This window comes from Vidua macroura, chromosome 3, assembly GCF_024509145.1.
Source record: "Vidua macroura isolate BioBank_ID:100142 chromosome 3, ASM2450914v1, whole genome shotgun sequence".
Lineage (NCBI taxonomy): Eukaryota > Metazoa > Chordata > Aves > Passeriformes > Viduidae > Vidua > Vidua macroura.
Window position 1 is genome coordinate 39,449,949 of NC_071573.1, and position 13,106 is coordinate 39,463,054.

A 13,106-nucleotide genomic window follows, 5' to 3' on the forward strand; every position below is an offset into this window, starting at 1 on the left:
GTTGTGCCTGATCCTCTTTATTTTCCCTTCCCAACTGCAGGACTGTGTGTTTCAGCCTTATCTTTGAAGAGGCCAGTAAAATAAATAAATTTTACAGAGGCTAAGCAACCCTTGCTCTGCACCCATGGCTGACTCAGGCATCTCCAACATCCAGCCACATCCAGCATGGGACCAGAGAGCCCCACTGCTTCTCTTCTCCCACCGCTTCTCTTCCCCCACCCCAGTCCCTGAAGCCCACACCCCCCTTTCCTCAGAAGGGTAGAGAGGAAGGAATGCTCTGCTCCACGGAGAACTCTCTCCTCTCTCCTGCCACAGGGAGAGTCCCCAGCAGCTTGGGAATGACAGGGGAAGGCTGTCAGCTGTCCTGCCTGGATGAGGCCCTGGCATGGAGCCCTGCCAAGGGGAGGATCTCTGTCTGCCAGCCTAAAGACACTGCCCGTGCCCCAGCTATGCCCAGCCCACCTCGCCTGCCCGCATTCTTTCCCCCTCCCTTGGCAGCTGCCTGTAAAGGCACCTCGGCTCATCTCCTTAGCTACCAGCAGGAATGCCTGGGCAGGGCGACATGCTGTGGTGCCGCTGCCCTCAGTGAGCGTGTCAGGAACCCTCGTCCATGGACAATCTGTCAATTCATTGTCTACCCAACGCAGCTCAGCTCTTGGGCTGCCCATGTCACAGCTGCCCTTTGCGTGGCACTGGGGGGAAGCTGTGGGCAGCATTACAAGACACACTTGGCTTCCTTCAGAGAGACTTTTTAGCTAATTGACCCTCCTCCTTCTCCTTATTTGCTTTCAGGATCTTAAAATCTTCCTCCTCTTACCATCAGGGGAGCATCTTTTCCTCTCCTTGCCCACACGCCAAATTCCTGAGCACAGGTAAACAGACATTCATTCCAGCCTGTCAGCAGGCAAGGAAAGCTAATTAAAGTATTTGTAGCACTGGATGGTACTGCAATCCTCTGCAACTGGATCAGAAAGCTGTCTGGACAAAAATAAGCAGTATTTGAATTTATTGTGTTTTTATTGTATGCAGTTTACCCCTTTACCACCACTCCCCATAACATCTCTATCACAAAAATGTCCCCACTCCATGGAAGCTTCTTCTCACAGACCTTCCTTGTGTCCACACAAATCTGACCTCCTGGTGAAGGCTGTTTTCTCCCAAGTGCCCTAAAAACTTTGCTAACAATGCTTCCAGCTGTGCTGGGGGAGAACAGGCAGGCTGGTGATGCTGCAGCAGAGGACAAGCCACCCCAAAATGAGTCGGAGGAATGGATGGGTGACAGTCACCTTGTGCTTTGCACTTGACCATTTACCTGTCCATGCTTTTCCCTCTGGGAGATGCAGCTGCATCGCGTCACTCCAAGTTCTACCCCTGAACCAAAAGTTAATCTGAGTTTGAGAAGAAAAGCAGTGCTGTTTGTCCTTGCACGCCAAGGACTACAACTATTGAAAGGGTTCCTCACTACAGGCTTGTCACATCTCCTCCTCTTCTCTGCTCCCTGCCTCCCTCCTGCCACTCCCGCAGCCCCGGGATGCTCGGCCAGGCCAGCGGGATGCTCTGGGCAAGCCCTGCTGGGAAGCCCATGGCCCCTTCAGCTCCCTAACAAGATCATCACCTCCTGCCAGAGACAAAACTCCCACCAAAAATAATTCTGATATCCAAACCCTGTTATGAATTGCTCTTTGACACAAACAGCCTCGGCAGCCCAGCAGATCCAAGGGCTCTGCGCGTCAGACATGTTGTGCCTTTCTGGAACTCAGATTTCCCTTTCCACAGAATTTGTTGTGTTCATCTGCCAACAGAATAAGGCAAAACCCGCAAAAAGCCATTTTTAAGACACCCTGAGCATTTCAGGAGCCAGGGCACCAATGTCACACACATTAACAGCTGGTGACAACCCAGCCGCTGTCACATTAGTCAGCACTGCAGCAGACAAGCATTATTTGCCCATCAGCCTTGAAAGCTATCACCACGACCTGGGAAAGAGATGGGAGACACGGAACACATGGCTTGGATGGAGTCACACAGAGCATCGTTATCAAAGTGAAAAACAGCTTGTTTTTAAAGCTGTTGGTGGCAGAATTCTAGGTTATCCAGGTTATCTCCTGGCCCGCACAAGGAAATCTTGGTGCAGCCATTATCTGAGAACAAACTGGTTCTGTAGTTTACAAAATTAATAATATTTAGCCCGCTAGTTTCCGTAGTAACCAGCCTGCCATCCCTCCCTGCCTGCCTGTGGCAAGGTCTCTGAAGCATTTCACATAGTACTTATCCATTTTCTTGCTCTTACCTCGCTCTCACCTTTACTTTCAGTGCAGAACACAATACAATCCACCGCCACTAAAGACTAGGCTGAGAGTCAGATTAAAATTATCCCTGTTTGCCCTGACCTCTTTTCTCTGCAGGTGAGAGTGTCCCCATTCAGCAGCTAAATGAAGCAGAAATGATGGAGTGTTTGTTTTCCCTGACTTTTCCTCAGCTTGCCAGTAAATTTACAGCCACGAATATGAAGTGTTAATTTAATGTTCCCACTGAGCATCTCATTGTCAACAAAGACTTCAAACCCTATGAGAGGAAAAGGTTAGCTCATGCAGAAAATGACCCTTATGGCTTGATTGCCTTCTGGTCCAGACTCACTGCGAGCAGAAAGCGGAGGGCTTTGACTCGCAGCTTAATGCATTTGATGGCGATAAATGGGAGCTCTCTGCCACAGCGCAGGGACGGAATCACCTGTAATGCTCACTTATTTGTCCGCACAGACAATCTCCACAGCCTCAAAGGAAAGTGGCCTCGTTGTGCCCCTGTCCCCCCCTCAAACTAATTCGACAGAACCAAAAAGTTAAACCCTTCATTATCCCCCAATTTCAGTGGAAGGGGCTTGTTGGCTGCAGATTACAACAGGACAAATTAGTGGTGGTGTGAAGCATGAAATTGCATTCTTCACTTGGTGCTTGAAAACTTTAAGGCCTTGGCTCTGGTGATGTGCAAAAAAAAAGTTCTCCCAGGAGGAGGAAGAAAGGAGAGAGGGAGGGTGGAAAGGAGGAAGTTGCAGAAGGAAGTTGCGGAAGTAAGTTGCGGAAGGAAGTTGCAGAAGGAAGGAAGTTACAGAAGGAAGGAAGTTGCGGAAGTTGCGGAAGGAAGGAAGTTAGTTGCGGAAGGAAGTTGCGGAAGGAAGTTGCGGAAGGAAGTTGCGGAAGTTGTGGAAGGAAGTTGCGGAAGTTAGTTGCGGAAGGAAGTTGCGGAAGTTGCGGAAGGAAGTTGCGGAAGGAAGTTGCGGAAGGAAGGAAGTTGCGGAAGGAAGTTGTGGAAGTTGCGGAAGGAAGGAAGGAAGGAAGTTGCGGAAGTTGCGGAAGGAAGGACGTTGCGGAAGGAAGTTGCGGAAGGAAGTTGCGGAAGGAAGGAAGTTGCAGAAGGAAGGAAGTTGCGGAAGTTGCGGAAGTTGCGGAAGTTGCGGAAGTTGCGGAAGGAAGGAAGTTGCGGATGTTGCGGAAGTTGCGGAAGGAAGTTGCGGAAGGAAGTTGCAGAAGGAAGGAAGTTGCGGAAGGAAGGAAGTTGCGGAAGGAAGTTGCGGAAGTTGCGGAAGTTGCGGAAGTTGTGGAAGGAAGTTGCGCAAGGAAGTTGCGGAAGGAAGTTGCGGAAGGAAGGAAGGAAGTTGCGGAAGGAAGGAAGTTGCGGAAGGAAGGAAGGAAATTGTGGAAGGAAGGAAGTTGCGGAAAGAAGTTGCGGAAGTTGCGGAAGTTGCGGAAGTTGCGGAAGTTGCGGAAGGAAGGAAGGAAGGAAGGAAGGAAGGAAGGAAGGAAGGAAAATCAAAAGCCACTGTAGGATTTTTGTGGCAGAATTATACATACAGAAAGCTTCACTACCAACACATTTAGTTACTTTGCCTGGAAAAAAGAGCTTAATACTTGCTGTAAGTAACATTTACAGAACTAACTTGCAGACCAGTTGGAGCACAAGCAAGAGCCACTATATGCTTTGTGCTACACTAACCCTGCTTGGGATCTTTAGGAGAAAAAAGAAACCCGATGGTGGTGTGGAACAGGATAAAACAATACAAAAGAGATTCAAATACCAGATTTTATTTTTCTTACAGCTAAAACTAAACCTGGAAGCAAGACAGAGATTATGACACATGCTAATGCACACATGGTGGGACTATTCACTGGGAAATCAAGCAAAACCCCCTACTAGCAGCCAAAATGCTAAAAAAAAAGAAACAAAACACCCAAACCCAGCCAGAAGCTATTGACTCAACACCCACAAAAATGCCTTTCCACAAGCTTTTCGGAAAGCCCAGTACCAGACAGGATTAATTTGGGTGAAACCCTTGTTTGCACTGCTGACATTTGGACTTCCAAAGCCTATCTGGAGTCAGAGGAATAGGTAGAAGAAAATGTCACCAACTGGCCCAGCAGTTTGCAGCCCATCTCTCAGTGCTTCCCAAGACAGACAGGGATTTCAGTGGTCACAGCTGAAGCACTGGCATTTCATTAAGGACCTAAATTACACAAATGAGTCTCTAACTCATCCAACTGGCTGTGCACCTCTGGGAAGTAGCCCCTCACATCCCACATGAACACCACTGAAATCACAGCCCCAGGAAAGCCAAGGAACAGGGGAAGCTGATTAGGCTCACAGGGACACAGAAGCATTCACAAAGTAACAGTGGGAATTGAATTCCACAAGTGCTGTTTTAACTGCATTTCCTTCAGCAAGAAGCAGGCGTGGGTCTCGGCGTGTTAGCACGTCCCTGAGAGGAACAGGAGTGTCTGCAGAGAGACAGCTGCTCCCAGGCCCGAATGCTTTATTCAGTGTGTGCTGAGCCAGGCGCAGCTACGCCAGGATGCAGCTCCGTGGGCTGCTCCCAGCCACGCCGCCTTTGGGAGCCATTTGCCGGTCACATTGTCAGTTAACAGGAGTCATTTTGAAAGCAGCAATTCAGTCTCTACAGTCCTTTCCTAACAGCATTTTCAGTCTGCAATTTGGATGATAGGAAAATTACAACCCTGCTGCACTATATTATGTGATATAAATGTTATTGCAATTAAGCTGATGAGGAGAAACCCCAGAAAACAAAGATTTGTCGTTGCTGCTTTCTCCTTGTTCTCTCCACAGAAGCTGAGCAGTTATGGAAGGGCAGTACAGGGAAAGAAGCATTTCCATGAGCTGGAGGGGCTGCAGGAGCATGGGAGCAGCACAAAGCCCCAGGGACATGCTGGGATTTCAGCTAGCTCCCTAAAAAGTGATTTCCCTATGGCACACACAAGGGAGAACTGCTCTGAGGAACAAGGTACAGCCAAAAGCAGTCAAGGCATTCAGGTATCCTTCTGGCAATGGAATAGGACATGTTAGGGTACTCTGGAGGGGATTTCCCACCAACTATGCCAGATATCTTCATTCCTCATCTCCTCAGCACCCACCCATAGTTTCCTTCTTCCAGCCCAAGCTCCAAATGCCTCTGGAGCATTTTGATGTATCTGGAAGACATCAGCCCAGGTAGCACGGCATCACCTCTCTGTGCAGAGCAGGAAAATGGCATTATAGGATACATGTGGGTGAGCCAGCCCCAGTCCCAGTGTCACTTACAGGCAGAGCTGCTGCTCAGGGACAAAGCCTGTCCCAGACACTCAGCCAGATCTGCAAACACCCGGCACCTTCTCCCCAGAGCCTCAGCTGGGTGCTGAGCAAATGTTTACTGACAGGAGCACCAGCCACAGTAAATGACTTTGATTTCACTGTTTCTGAAGAGGAAAAAAGTAAAGCAAAAAAGGAGTCCTAGCACTCATCATTTACTCCAAGGTGCTGTAACCAGGTAGAAACTTGTCTTTTATATGCTGAACTGTGTCCATGAAAACACATTATCTTTAAGTGGGCACTGGAGGAACCACACTCAACATTGACTTCTTCATGCCGTCGCTAACACTGGATACTTCAATCATTTGAAGGTTTAAGTGGAGATTAGCAGAGACCTCACCTGCATCTCTCTCTGGCAGTTCAGCATGTTTTGGGCATGCTCTGCAGCAGCAAAGGTCCTGAAAGGCAAAGCCCCAAGGAAGCCCTGCAATCTGCAGAACAAGGTCTCTGTCACAAAATCAGAGCCTGGAGAGGCACATGCCAGATCCTGCTGCTCAGGTGGCACCCAAAGGGTGCCCAGCTCTTCCCCACCCGGCTGCAGATCCCAAGCCTGGCTGGCACCTCAGCAGAAATCCTGTTTCCTTAGCAGTGGACAAGAGCAAATGCTTTAAGAAATGTCCCAAGCAACTCTGCAACACAAGAGTTCTGAGAAGCAAGACAGTTATTTCTTCCTTTTTGTTCTTTTTTTTGGGCTCCCAGGCCTGAACACTGGAGGATTCCAGAAACTGGCAACGGCATGTAGTTTCTTTGAACATTCCTTTGAACATCAGAAAGCTCTGGAAAGCACTGGTTCACACTGTATTGGGTGGAAGGTCTCCAGTCCTCCAGGAGACGGAGCAAGTCCCTTGCTGGGAGGGAAGCTAGGGTGCTTCCCAACCTCTGCCCGGAGCAGGGCATGCGGCTCAGGCCCTGCTGGCTGGATGCTCCCCAGCCCTGTGGAAACCCTCCCAGTCCTGCCCCGTGCCCCGGCAGTGAGGGGACTGGCAGCCACATGTCCCTAATGGCCAGCTACAATGTGCTGCCACGTCCAGCTGATTAGTTGTGGGTGATCCGAAATGTCAAACCATTATCTGCAACAGCCACCTCCACCGGCGCACAATGCCCTCCTAATCATGGCCTTACTGGTGGTAAGTAGGAAAGGTGATGCTTAAAACACAGAGAGGAAATCAGCCTGAATTACTGAAACAAACCAGCAAACCCCTTTGTTCCTGTCAGCCTTTCCTAGGCTGGTGGAGAGCTCGTGTCCTCGCAAAGCGATTTGCAATGTTCTAACTAAGATTAAGGACATGAAAAGCCTCCTGTCCTGCCCCTACACCCAGGTACCTGCACACCTGCCCTGCTGTGGGTCTGTAACCTCTGCTCTGTGAATGCTCCCATCCCCATCCAGGGGTGGGAGCGTCTGGGAGGAAAATCCTGCCGAGGGCAAGGGGGACAGAGCTCCTCACAGCACCTGCAGTCCATGTTCAATGGAATAAACACCCCCTAGTGGAGGGCAGGACAGGGACAATCAGCTCCTCCTCATATAATTTGCTTCCAGAACACAGCTCCTGTCCACATGTACTCTCACTCCAGCACTCTGGAATAGGCAGCCTGAAAACACTCCTGGCCAAAACCAGACCCAAACGATGCTGCATTCAGCTACCGTCATGACACTTCTTATGATTTCTTGGGAAAACATTTAATTTGAAACATTCCTATAGTCCATGCCAGTGCCACAGCAGGGAATAATCACCCCATTTCAAGCTCAGAGCAAGGCTCAGATATAGGGAAAAATTAAACAAGGATAAGAGCAAGAAACCGTTAAATGTCAAAAATATTTTACTGCCGGTTCAACAACAAAGTCTGGAGGAGATAAGTCTCTGTGTGTACTAATGTTATATAAAAAAGTAATTATTCATCCCTGGGAACAGAGCTATTGATTCCAGTAACAAAGGGCACTATATACACTACAGTGGGTTTGCTCTTTTTAGCCTGGGAAAATTGATTTTCTTAAACTTTCCCTTGAACCTGCAGTAGGGTTTAATCTGAATCTAAAGGAGCCTTTTAACAACTCCCATAAATTAAAATGATATCTCTTCATTTGGCACATTTTGGGTTCCTGCTGTTCCAGCAGAACCACTAGAAACGCTGGAGAAAGAGGTGGGAGGAAGTGATAATGGCATTTTGTGACAGCTCCCCTATACATGTTTGTTTCCACACATTAGAAATAACATGTAAACATTTAGACGTTTGTTTCCATACATTAGAAACAACATGCAAACATTGAAAATAAGTGAAGCAAAACATAAGACAGCTTAATACTACTGCGAGACTTAAAAGCTGAAATTTAGCAGGGGAAGAGAAAGATGAAGGCTGTAGCAGTACAGGAGATAAGAGGCTCCTCAGAACCGACCTGGGAGCCAAGAGCTGGTGTGGCACAGCTGGGAGGCACCGCTGGACCTGCTCTGCTGTCACACTGGGCACAGATGCCCCCACAGGTGCCTGACCCGTTTTGATTTCCCACCTCACCAAAGGCAAGGTGGCACGTGGAGGATCACCCGTGGAGGGGCTCAGGCGTTCAGGCCATATGCTCGGATGGCCCAAGGCTGGCAGGGGACAGCCACCTTTGGATCCACCCGCAGGTAAAGGGAGGTGGTGCCCAGCCTGGAAACACCCAGACACCTGTTTTACATTATAGGGTGCCTGAGGACCCAGGCAGGTGTGAGCCTTCACACATCCATCTCCATGACAATGGGTGAAGGTGTAACCCCTCACACACCCCATTTCTGTGACCATGGGTAAAGGTGTGAGCCCCTCACGCACCTCATCTCTGGGACAATGGGTGAAGGTGTGAGCAACCCACACACCCTCTCTCTGTGTCACTGGGCCCCGTGGAGGTGTCACCCTCCCAGGGCTCAACCAGCCTCGTGGTGTGCCTGCAGGCTGTTTACAGCTCCTGCACACCGCCTCCTTTGTGGTCCCACTGAAAACCCGCAGTGTGCAGCACATCACTGTACATTTATGCTGTTGTTTTCCCCTCAGTACGGCAGTAAATGACCTTTTATTCAAACAACAATTCCTAAAACAAAACCAAAAGCCAGACCCTGGTCAGATGTGTGCACAGCGAGGCAGGGTTTGCTATTTAAGCAGCAGCCAGACTGTGTGCTATGCAAACAAACCCCACGCTCTGTTCTCCCAACCTCCTGCTGACTTTGCAACTAATTTTGTTAGCCAGGAGAACACACTGCGCCTGACATCAATGCAGCAAAGAGCCCAGAGACGTTTGTTCATAACTTTGTAACAAACATTGATCAATTGATTTTTGCCTGCGTGGGGAGGGAAAAGCCCACAAACAAAACAAAACACATATGGGGAGATTTTTTTTAATGGCACAAAGGGCAATTAGGAACCCAACTTTCCAGTGAAATGAGATTCCTTACAGTTCTCTCTGCTTTTAAGTCTTCCCTGTATGCTCAATGGAAGCAAAATCTACTGTCAAGTCTAAAAAAGAGGAAAAAAATCAGCTGCAACCAAGAGATGGCTGGTGGGCCTGGTGCAGCATTTCTGAATGCAACAGAACAAAGACAGGTGAAGGCTCCTGACAAAGTGAAGGACACCCTATCCCATGTGTACAGTCTTTTATACCGTGTATCAGATCAATGCAGAACCAGCAAAACAGAGAAAACACTAATTAGGTATCAAAAATAACTAAGTGCTGTGTAAACAGCACAACATGAGCATATTTACTGAAGTCCACTCCTCCAGCTGTGCACCACAGCAGCACAGACAGACCCTGGAGCTCCTCACCTGGCCAGGCAGGATAAGTGGCACCAGGATCCATGGTGGCACAGCTGAGCCAGCCTGCATGCCCTGTGGTGCAAATGTGCCCTGTGGTGTCTGGAACAAGCTGCTCCCCAGGCAGCCTCCCAGCCACTGGCACTGTGGTTCTGCTCAACGGCAGCTCCTGGGAACAGATCTAGGCAAAACTTCATCTGAGCATGTTTCAGCCAAGCTGCAGCCCTCAGCCTGGACATTTCATCTCCATGTGTAGCACTGCTGCCTGGCCCTAGGCAGGTGCCCGGGATCCTGCCTGCCCTTTTCCCAATGTGTTCCTCAGCACTGTGGGGTCACCAGCCTCCCACCCCTCTCCTGCACAGTGGGACTGTCCAACAGCCCTAGGATGTTGCAAAGACACAAACCCACCTGGAACGGGAACTCCCACAGGAGGGACGCTGAGCCTGGAAAACCAAACAGCTCGGACACTGCAGGACCCAGGGAAAACACCCCTTCCATGCAAGAGGCCAGGGCTGCCAGACACAACTCCAGGGAAAACAGCATTTTGATTTCAGATACAACAGCAGCCAGTGGAGAAGAAAGACGAAGCACAACTTCCAAAGTTTACTCTTGCAGCCTAACTAACAGCTCACAACAATACTTCCTTGGCAAGCAGCTGTGACCTTATTTTTCCTTTGGAAACAGCCCTGAGGTGTCACTGATACAGACGATCGCCTGCTCATTAGCACGTCCCTGAGCAGGGAAATGCCACGGGGTGATTCCAGCACTGCCTGTGCTCCCTGTGCTCAGCACATGGCTCGGGGAAGGCGCTGCCCAGACTGTGTCCCTCCAACGTCGTGACATTTAGCCCTAGGTCCCTGGGAGCTAGGGAGCCACAGAGCACCTGGCTGTCAATCTCCTGCTCTGCATCTCTGGGGGCTGTAAGAGCCCCTCACAGCAGCACCCCCTCCCAGTCCTGCTCCTCTGCCTGCGTGATTCCACACAAACCACTGAGACCCTTTGCTCCAGCTTCAGCCCTGCAGCCACTCTGCCTGGAACTGCCTGAGAGCAGGCAGTGGCACTGGGCAGGGAGAGCAGGGTTTTAAAGTTGCCCCTGATAAAATGAGTTCTCCTAATAGTTCTGAGTACTTCTACACTTATAAATACTTAAAATTTTTATAAAACAGCATAGCCTAAAAGATTTCTGGTGGTGGCTGACAAGAGAAAACAGGACTGTTTTCTATAGATTGACCAGATGAGTACTTGCCTCCTGCCGTGCTCGCAGGCTCAGGTGCTCAGCCCCAGTGAAACAGCCTTTCCCCAGGGCCGGCAGAGGCTGTTCTGGATCACGCAGGCTGGGGAGCCAGTCAGTGGAGCACAGAGCACCACCATTCATCCCGGCCGAGGGCTTTGGGAGCCCTCTCCCCTGCATGCCCTGCTCCGAGCCACAGCCGTGGACAGAGGCGGTACAGTCCGGCCGGCATCTGGCCCGTGTCCAGCCGGCACTGCGGCTGTACAAGCTGCATTCTGCCCTGCTGCTATTTACTCACAACTACAGATGTTGACATAACAAAGAGTTACAGACAGACGGACAGAACAGCAGCAGTGTTGCGGCGCAGACACTGCGGGCTCTATTCTTCAGGGAAGTGCCTCTGACTTCCCCACCCAGCCCTGCGATTCCTTTGGAAATCATCTGGGCTGGTAAAGCTCACTTTCCTCTTGTGGGACAAAACTGGTGTGAGAGATCAGCTTTGCTGTTTGTCCCTGTGCTGAACAGAACCCTTATCAACCCACAGAAAAACCAATTGTTTCAAATTAAGGGGCTGAAAGCTTGGGGATGCACTGGCAGTGTGCAGCTTCTGCTTATCTTTCTGAGGGACCACACAGGGAAAATCCTGGCTTTGCACTCTTTAGAGAGCCAAAATTAAAGGGATGACGTGTTCCACAGAAAAAAAACCCTCACACCTAAATACTTTTTGGGACACACCGCCTTGCATTTCAAAGCCTCATATCTGCACACAAAAACGTTCATACAGCAAAATGAAAACATTCTGACGAACACAAGAAAGTGGCCAGAGGTGCAGAACCACCTGCAGAAGGAGGCCAGAGCTGGGTGTGGGAGATGTGCCGGCAAGGCTGTGCAGCACTGCCCAGAGCAGCACTAACCAGAACTCTGCACAGACTCTGCTCAGTGTTCCTCCGAGGTGTTCAGTCCTGCTCTCCTCCTGGCCAAGATGTGCTGGGATGTCCTGAGAGCCCTGCCAGCCTCGTGCTGCCAGTGACAATAATGGCACTGATCCCCACTCCGAGTCCATCTGGGAAAGCCACAGCCCCACACCAAGCCCCGCAGGTCCAGGGCACTGCTGCGCTGACACACCATGTCCCCTCAGACACCGTGTTCCCACAGGCAGACCATGACCACCTGGATGCCTCAAGCACCGTGCAAGCTGGAGAAGGGATTCAAGTTTTTAAACAGTTGCTTTTTTAAGCTTCTGGTGTGAAACAAAGTTCAGATCCTTCACAACTGGTAGGAAAAGATATTATTGCCTGGAACCATGCCCAGAAAAACTCAAAGCTGAGCTTCCTCCTGCCTGTGGTGGCTGCCAGCTCCCAGTGCTCCACCATGATGCCATCTGGTGCCTACACGCAGAACGGCCAGGGCTTCTCCTGGGCAGAGTCTGGGAGACATTCGGGGGGAGAATCAACAGTCCCCAGGCAATAACTCACAGCATTTGTTCTGCTGGAAGATTTACATTGTCCTTGCACTGCACCAGTGTGTCTGAATGTCTCAGGCTGGGCTGCAAGGAGATCACGGGTAACAGTCACACCCAATTTTGAGGCTGTTGCCTCCCCTGGATGGGGATTTGCAGTGTTGCACTGCAGATATCCCTGCTGCCGGAGAGCTGCCCTGGCACATCATGCAGTCCTGAAGCAGCTGCCCATCCCACAGCCACACACCAGTGGTCCTGAAGGGGCTGTAAAGAGCCCTTCTGAAGAGCAAATAAATGAGTTGACTTCATAAAGAAAAGCAGGGAGTAAAGTATCCTCCTTCCCTCAAAGAAATGAGACTGATTATGAGGTAGGTGGGCTTTGGAGGACCTGACAGCAGCAGCCTTTTGTAGGATGTTCCTCAGGCTGTGGCTGGTGCAGGGGGTGGCTGGTGGCCAGCAGACCCTGTGCCAGGACAGTGGCCACAGGCGAGCTGCTCTGACTGGCCCTGTCATCCCCCAGAGTCCCTCTCAGGATCCCTCCCCTGGGACTGGGTGTTGCAGCAGGCATAGCTGGGGACATGCCAGTCCTGGGAGAACCCAGAATTCCCTTAAATTTAGCCTATTTTGCAATCTCCAAAGCAATACAACAGGAAATAAACTTGGCACCATTTTGGAGATCTTGCAGGATGCTTTTTCCTAGCATCCCTGGGGATCATCGAGACCTGCCACTTGATTTACACTGGACAAAACCAGTTTGTCCCCATCACCGGTACACTATTGCTTGGACAGCACACTGGCAAGTCCTGCTGTACCCCAGAAATGCACTCCTTCCTTCACCATGCTCTGCAAATATTTCCCACCACAGGCCAGGGAAAGTGGAGGAGAGGGGTGGCTGGGTCAGAAGCTGGAGAGCTCCTGCTGTGAGCACCAGCAGTGCTAGATGCACAGAAACCAAAACAGATCCCCAGGGAGGAAAGGGGAAACACGAGGCAAGATGTTTTCCAAACA

The 13,106-nt window shown here is 50.3% G+C and overlaps 1 protein-coding gene across 3 annotated transcripts in view; it reads right to left on the reverse strand.

The window, feature by feature from the left end:
* LOC128805195 (uncharacterized) overlaps positions 1-13,106 on the reverse strand; it is a 62,698-nt gene that overhangs the window by 37,298 nt on the left and 12,294 nt on the right. The window contains exon 1 of one of the 3 annotated variants that reach the window (XM_053973726.1): positions 10,651-10,794. The exons of the other annotated variants lie outside the window; for them this stretch is intronic. The gene's annotated coding sequence lies outside the window, so the exon portion shown is untranslated. Of the gene's footprint in view, positions 1-10,650; positions 10,795-13,106 lie in introns of those variants that run through there. 3 annotated transcript variants of the gene reach the window in all.